This window comes from Eubalaena glacialis, chromosome 1 (genome assembly GCF_028564815.1).
Source record: "Eubalaena glacialis isolate mEubGla1 chromosome 1, mEubGla1.1.hap2.+ XY, whole genome shotgun sequence".
Classification (NCBI taxonomy): Eukaryota; Metazoa; Chordata; class Mammalia; order Artiodactyla; family Balaenidae; genus Eubalaena; species Eubalaena glacialis.
Genome location: NC_083716.1, coordinates 222,318,619 through 222,326,185, shown reverse-complemented (window position 1 = coordinate 222,326,185; position 7,567 = coordinate 222,318,619). Strand labels below are relative to the sequence as shown.

The following is a 7,567-nucleotide window of genomic DNA, read 5'->3' as shown; positions in this document are numbered from 1 at the left end:
TCAGGAGCCATCAACAGCGCACTGATTTTTCAGCATGCCACAGCATGTCAGCCATTCCACACACACTCCCCCTTCTTGTCTCCTGGGGCCAAGAAATTCCAGCAGGATTGTCTGCCTTCAGGTAGGAGCAGTGGATATAAGACCATTAGATGGAGAGAAAGGACAGTGTTCCTGGTGACTGGTGACACGTAGGAGGTAAAGGGAGCAGCCATTTGCAGAAGATGAGCCGCCAAAACACCCTACCTCGCAGCATATCCCCCAACAGCCAACAGTAACTGACAAGATTTTGATGTACACCGTGACATTATCTCATACCCCTTTTGCTAAGGAGGGTACAAACAATCAGACTGGAATCTGCGGTAAAGGGTGAGCTTCCAACCAATAATTACCAAACATTGGGAGAAAGTCAACATCTTAAAAGAGATATCAATGCATAGAGGAGCTTTCATGTAGTGAAATAGATCACAGAGCATGACCAAGACTTTAGAATAATTTTAGCATTCTTGGGTGGAAAAGGATATCACACTGATTTTTTTAAATCAGCTGAAAAATTGAACATGATTCTGAAGCAACAAAATCCTCAAAAGAATGATCAGAATAAGCACAGCTAAAGGGTACATGTGTGACCCGGAGGACTGAGTAAATATGTTTTTCTATCACATAGCCCAACACCAAATATGCAAAGTATTTTATTTTTTTAAAAGCTAAGATACACAGAGGATCGATCTAACACTTTCAATATCAGCTAATAATAAAGTTCTGAAGAAGAAAATAGAAAGAATATGAGAGGAAGTTATACTCAAATAAAGAACTAAATATCCTAGAATTGAAGAAAAACATGAATCTTCAGTTTGAAAGGGCCCACCAAATGCCAGTTAGGATCCCTTTTTCAAACTAACATGAAATCTAGTGTGATGCAATTTCAGATGCCATGGTAAGGAGGAAATCTTGAAAACTTCCAATGAGGGGAAAAAAAAAAAAAAGATGAATTACAAAGGTATGAGAATCATATAGACGTTAAGTCTCATTGAAAAACAGGATACAAGAAGCAAAGGGAGAGAATTTTTCAAAATTCAGAGGAAAAATAACTTTGACTCTAGAATTACATACACAGCCCAACCATCATTCGAGTGCAAAAATAAAAGGACTTTTTCTGTAGTGGGGGACTCAGAAAGTTTATCACCTACAGACTTGCTCTGAAATAAATAATGAAAGAGGATAGAACAGTACCAAGAAAAAGGAGCCCAAGAAAAAGAAGTGAGAGGCAAAAAGCAATGGTGAGCAAAGACTTTAGTAAATTTGTTCAAACTAAAGAGTAGGACAAAATGCGGGGGAGGGGATGGAGAGAAACATTAAAAGGATAAGAAGCCAGGGAGCTGGTGGAAAATGGCCAAGGCAGCACCTAGCCCGCAGAGTCGGGAGAGGAGGTCTTCAGGGCTGTGGCCCCCAAAAGCACAGGATTTGCAGAATTTAATAAGAATATGAAGAGCTTGCAAAAAAAAAAAAAAAACCTGAAAACAACCAAAGCGATGATGTATCAAGAAATAAATTGGCCTTAGCAGAATTATATGAAGTGAAATGCAAATCTTCCTAATCTGATAGACCTAAAGTTACAGTCTTTAAAAGCCCACAAATGCCACCCCAAATGTTTTCCCACTATTGGGGAGATGTTCATTCGTTTAAGGTGCTGACCACCACATCGTTCCATAGTAAGGTTCTATTCAAGTGAACATGGGTACAGTGGATTACATATAATTCGACCTTCTACTGGGAAAATTGTGAATGAACTTTTCAAAGAGGCGAGGGAACATGGGACTGTCCCTCTGAATTAAGCCTCAAGAGCTTCGGGTGATGACAAATCTAAGTCATCTACAGGTGGAGGATACAGATTGGGTCATTCCTTTTGTAAGTGATCTGAATGCATCAGTGGAGAAAATCAGCTTCACGATATCAGATTCTGCTTAAACTGTGAAGCAACAGTTTCAGTTTAGATGATGGAGAATTGAGACCTTACAACGAACCCAACAAATGCTCAGTTTCTTGAGTCTGTTAAGGGAAGGGTGACTCTCTTTGCATGTATACCTGAAATTCAGCAACTAATATTAGAAATCCTTTAAAGTGGCATTATTGCTAGCAGAAGATTGCAAAAGAAATTCCTCTGGCGCTTCTGCAACTGGTTCAGAATGGCCAAGTGAATTTGGACATGGAGGATCATCAAGATCAAGAATACATACAACCTAGAATAAGGTTCAAGGCTTTTAGTAGAGAAAGCAAAAACTTGGAAGCCTTACACCTGAAATAGTCAATACACCTTCCTCCCCAGAAGAGAAGTCAATACTTAATGCAGTTGTTCCTGTTGACGATTCCGTGCCAATGACAAAAATTCCAATCAGGTTAGCCAATGAGAGTCATTTGATACATTGCACACAGGATCCTGGATGTTCCGGACTTTATTGTACAGTCCCATCCTGAATCTGCAACTCTTGACTTTATTCTTGGGCTTCATTTCCATAGAGCTCACTGATGAAAGCCTGAAACAGATATTCTTAAGAATATCCAAGCAGTAGCAGATCAGAAAGATGATGTGCCGTATTAATAAGAAACATACTTCCAGCATAAAAACAATCAAATTATTTTTATTACTTTACAGATACATTTTGGTTTTATTCTTATTCTGTCTTCCAGCCTTAGTGTAGATACATTTGGACTAGGAATAGATCTTGAGATAAATATGTTTTAGTTTTATGTTGATAACATTTAAACATCCAGGCAAACCAGTTTGTTACATGCTCAGTGTTAATGTAACCACATTTGTTTGCAGGAAAAAAAAAATGGACAAAACCCCTTTTTGATAAATCATTTGGTAGAATTTGCATTAAAGTTTCTCGATGCTGCCTTGACCAACAGCCATTAAGAAACTTTTTTGTCAAATAAATTTTTTTTGATATATACTGAAAAGTATTTGTATTCTTATTTTGAACTAGTTTGATCATTCAACAATTATTTCTCCTATTAAGATTTTATGCATTTTTTGACTTATTGATTTAGCTATATCACTAGTATCAAAAAATACAGCTTGGCATTGTTACCTATAGAGCTATGACCATCATAAACTAGAAACAAAAAGACATTAAGGTCAGCAATCCTTGGGAATACGTGTTAAACAGCACTTTAAAATCAAATGATTACCATCCCTTTCAGAGCCTGTCTTGATCACATTCATTTTTTCATTCAACACATTTTTCTAGGGGACACACTATGTTAACACTATTCTAACTGCTCAACCCGGAATATATTCTACTCCAAGACAAAACTAGTGTAGAAATTCAGGAATGTACTTTTTGTCAAACATACTGGATCTAAAGAATGACCAGCATAAATATTCTAAATTGTACTGAAACCAAGTATTTCCTGGATGAGGCAGACTACATCAGGAATGATAGAAAAGGGTTTTCTTCTTCCCAGACACCACCTCATCTTTGGTCACTGTTTCTGGTTAGTTTTCTGTTACTGCCGTAACAGATCACTACAAATTTAGTGGCTTAAAAGAACACAGATTAATGATCTTACGATTATGTAGAAGTCTGGTATGGGTCTCGCTGGGCTAAAATCAAGGTGACGGCAGGACTGCATTCCTTTCAAGAGGCTCTGAGGGAGAATCATTTCCTTGCCTTTCCAGCTTCTAGAGGCTGCTTGTATTCCTTGGCTTTTGGCCCCCTTCCTCCATCTTCAAAGCTAGCAACATTGCATCTCTCTGATTCTTCCCTATCATCACAACTCTCTGACAGCAGCCAGGAAAGATTCTCTGTCTTTAAGGGCTCATGGGATTAGATTGGGCTCACTGGATAATCCACAATTATCTCCCCCCACTTTAAGGTCTGTAGTAACCTTAATCACATCTGCAAAGTCCCCTTTGCCATGTAAAGTAACAAATCACAGGCTCCTTCTGGAGACTGCAGGAGAGAATCTGTTCTTTGCTTCTTCCAACCTGTAGAGGCTGCTGGCATCCCTTAGCTCGTGACTGGATCACTCCAAGTCTGCAAGGATAGGTGTAGGGTCTATTGTAAAGGGATGTTATACCACACAAAGCAGGTTGAACTTTGGGTAGACAAGTTTTTCAGTCACCTAAGGGATGAAATCACCAAAGAAGTTATCCTCTCGGCACCAGGTGTGACATGCACTGGAGAGGTACGGAGTGACGGCTTAGAGACTGGTTAAGGAGGCTGCTGAATTGCTCAATCAGGAATCGCCCTTTAGAGTGTAAATTGGCGCAGCCACTATGGAAAACACTATGGAGGTTCCTTAAAAAACTAAAAATAGAGCTACCATATGATCCAGCAATCCCACTCTTGGGCATATATCCAGAAAAGACAAAAACTCTAATTCAAAAAGATGCATGTACCCAGTGTTCATAGCAGCGCTATTTACAGTAGCCAAGACATGGTAACAACCCAAATGCCCATCAACAGGTGATTGGTTTAAGATGTAGTGTGTGTGTGTGTATATATATATATATATATGAATATAATATATATAATGGAATATTAGTCATAAAAAAGGATGAAATATTGCCATTTGCAGCAACATGGATGGACCTAGAGAATATCAATACTAAGTGAAGTAAGTCAGAGAAAGGCAAATATTATATGATATCACTTATATGTGGAATCTAAAAGGTAATACAAATTAATCTATATACAAAGCAGAAGCAGACTCATAGACATAGAAAACAAACTTATGGTTACCAAAGGGGAAAGGGAGTGGGGGAGAGGGATAAATTAGGAGTATGGGATTAACAGATACAAATTGCTATACATAAATTAGATAAGCTACAGGGATTTACTGTATAACACAGGGAACTGTATTCAATACCTTGTAATAACCTATAATGGAAAATAATCTGAAAAAATATGTATATAACTGAATCACTTTGCTGTACACCTGAAACTAACACAATATTATAAATCAATCATACTTCAATTAAAAAAAAAAGAATTTCCCCTTAAATGGCAAAATAGTGTCTATGTAGAGAGAGAGAAAGGGCTTGATTTGAGAGATAATTAGGAGGAGGAACCAGCAGTACTTTTCTTTCAGCATCTATCCCACCTTTGTGTGGTAACTGCACTCTACTTTGGGGAAGCAGGTGATAACTTCACCTTGTGCTTTAGGCTCTGGACTCCAGGGGTAGGACACATGATCTAAGTCATTAACTCATTCTGTTCCCTCAGCCACCTTTCCTGGAGGAGCACATGACCCTAATTAGGACAGTCAGGCCACCAAGACCCAATCTGGGACTTCTATAAGCAAACTCCCTCCTGCTAGACCAAGTGGTGTGATGATGAGAGCCTGGAACTACCCAGGCTGCCTTGGACCTGGGATGGAGCTCACTCGGGGGATGTAGAGCCTATAGCTGGATCCTGGTACAGTAGTGTCTTTTGACCCCAGAATCAAGCCATACCTTAGCCAGCTATGCTTGTGGACTTGTCATAAGACAGTGATTTTTTTAATTCTATTTTTTTTTGGTCTAAGCCAGTTTGAGTTGAATTTTCTGTTCAATTTGTCTCTGAATGAAGATTATTCAAAATGTCTCTAATGATTACCACTGGGAACAGGGAAAATCTCTGAAGTCTACTGCTTTTAGTCTCATGGCCAGGAGTGAAGACAGATTTTCTTAGCCACTGTTGGCCCCTCATAGGGAGGGGTGGACATTTCTTCCTGACTTGCTTAGTGGAATCAAAAGCCTTAGAGACCCTGGAAGGGTGGCCCAGACCAGTGACTCCCAGACTTTAGGATTTCACAGATTTCAGCAGCAAAATTACAAAGAAAAATCTTAGGATCCAAATTAGAATTGCCAAGTTTTAATTTTGTTAAGTAAAAACTTAAAAACAAACAAACAAACAAAACCCCTACCGTCTACCATCACTATAATATCATAAAAGGAATAACATATTGACACACATACACACACAGGAAGGATAATTTTACAATACAGGGCAGCCCTTTAAAAAGAATACCTTTGGCTTTGTGAAAGTTACTATGTGGCACTCATTTCTCTCACTCTGTGTCAGATATGTGAAAACACTTCCCTAGCAACACCCATCTGCTAACTGGCCTAGTAGAGAACCGTGTGGCCCTAGGTAGAGTGTCCGCAGCCCTCAGATGACATCCACATCCCTGGCACAGGGCAAGCCTGGACATCACAGGGTCCTAGACGGCCCCAGCAGGAAGAGGGAGCATCCTAAGCCTAGTAGGAGGATTGAAGATCCCAGGGACAAGCCTCGCTCAGGGCAGGGGGGACCAGGCAAGGGAAGCCAGACAGGGAGAGAGCGGTGCTTAGACGGCCTTGAGGAAAATCTCCCATTCCCACCACTGGTCCAGCCCAACCAGCCCTCTCCCCAGTCCCCCACCTGAGTAGGGAGCCCAGGGGCCCTGAGCATAGCAGTTGCAATGCTGGGTGTCGATGAAGGTGCTGGGAGGGACCCAGGCCTGTCAACAGGCAGGTTCCCAACTCCCTAGCAGCAGCATCAACTGAGACCGGGCCTCATGCAGTCGGAGTGGGCTGCCCTGGGGGCTCTGGTGCTGTAAGGAACAATAGCTCACCCAGCTCAGCTCAAGCAGGGAGAAGGCATTAGCCTAAGGTGACAGGATGGGATTCTCCCCCCTCCACACCCCTTCCTGGGGCAGGAACTTACCGGCCCACTCCACACCCCGTGGATCTGGGTTAGTAGGAGGGAGTCTTGTGTTAGCATAACTACACGTTGCAGTTGTGCAGTCAACATCAGAAGGTGCTCTCGAGTTTCAATCTGAGGGACCTGAACATCCCCAACCCTCCCCCTACACACACACACACACACACACACACACACACACACCCCTTAAAGGGAGACTGGATGGAACCTACTGGCTGACAGCCAGGACCTAGGGCAGGGCAGGAGGATACTAAGACCAAGGGGAGAAGGAGGAGAGTGAAAAAGAAAGCAGGAAGGCCAGGGAAGCGGGGCCCAGTCAAGGTGGGGCAGAATGGACTGATAGGAGATGCAACGTGAAAAGAAAAGAAAAGAAAAGGACTCTGTGCACTCTGGGCTCTCAGTGTGGGCACAAGTTCACACAAGAGCAAATGGTTTCTCTGCCTTTCCACCGTCTGACATTAAGGGCTGAGTTAAGGGATTATATAAAGATACACAGGGCACATCTTTAAATCACCTGACCTTGAGCTAGGCATCCATCAGCTAGGGCAGAGTGTGGCAAGGAGGGGGCAGTTAGGCCACTTGGGCGTAGACACTATGAGGTGTGCACAGCAGGCCACCCAACCGACACATCAGGTCCGGCTTGTATGAGGGTCAGTTCTGGCTCCAGAGTGGCTGTCCTGAGCTGGGAAGCACCTTTTTGTCATCCCCAGGCATTGTAGCTTCCTACCAGATACACATCCAATTACAGCCGGTGAACCCCACATCTCTGAGGTCAAGTGAGGCTGAGTGACCTGAGATCCCACAATCCCATGCTCCCGGGGCCCAGACCTCACCCCGACACGCACAACGTGTCAGAGAAGCCTAAGAATACAACCGAG

At 42.2% G+C, this 7,567-nt stretch overlaps 1 pseudogene; it reads left to right on the top strand.

Annotated features, from left to right (window-relative positions):
• The first annotated feature begins 1,386 nt into the window (after positions 1-1,386).
• LOC133091980 (UBX domain-containing protein 2B-like) lies at positions 1,387-2,117 on the top strand (annotated as a pseudogene).
• Positions 2,118-7,567: the final 5,450 nt, after the last annotated feature.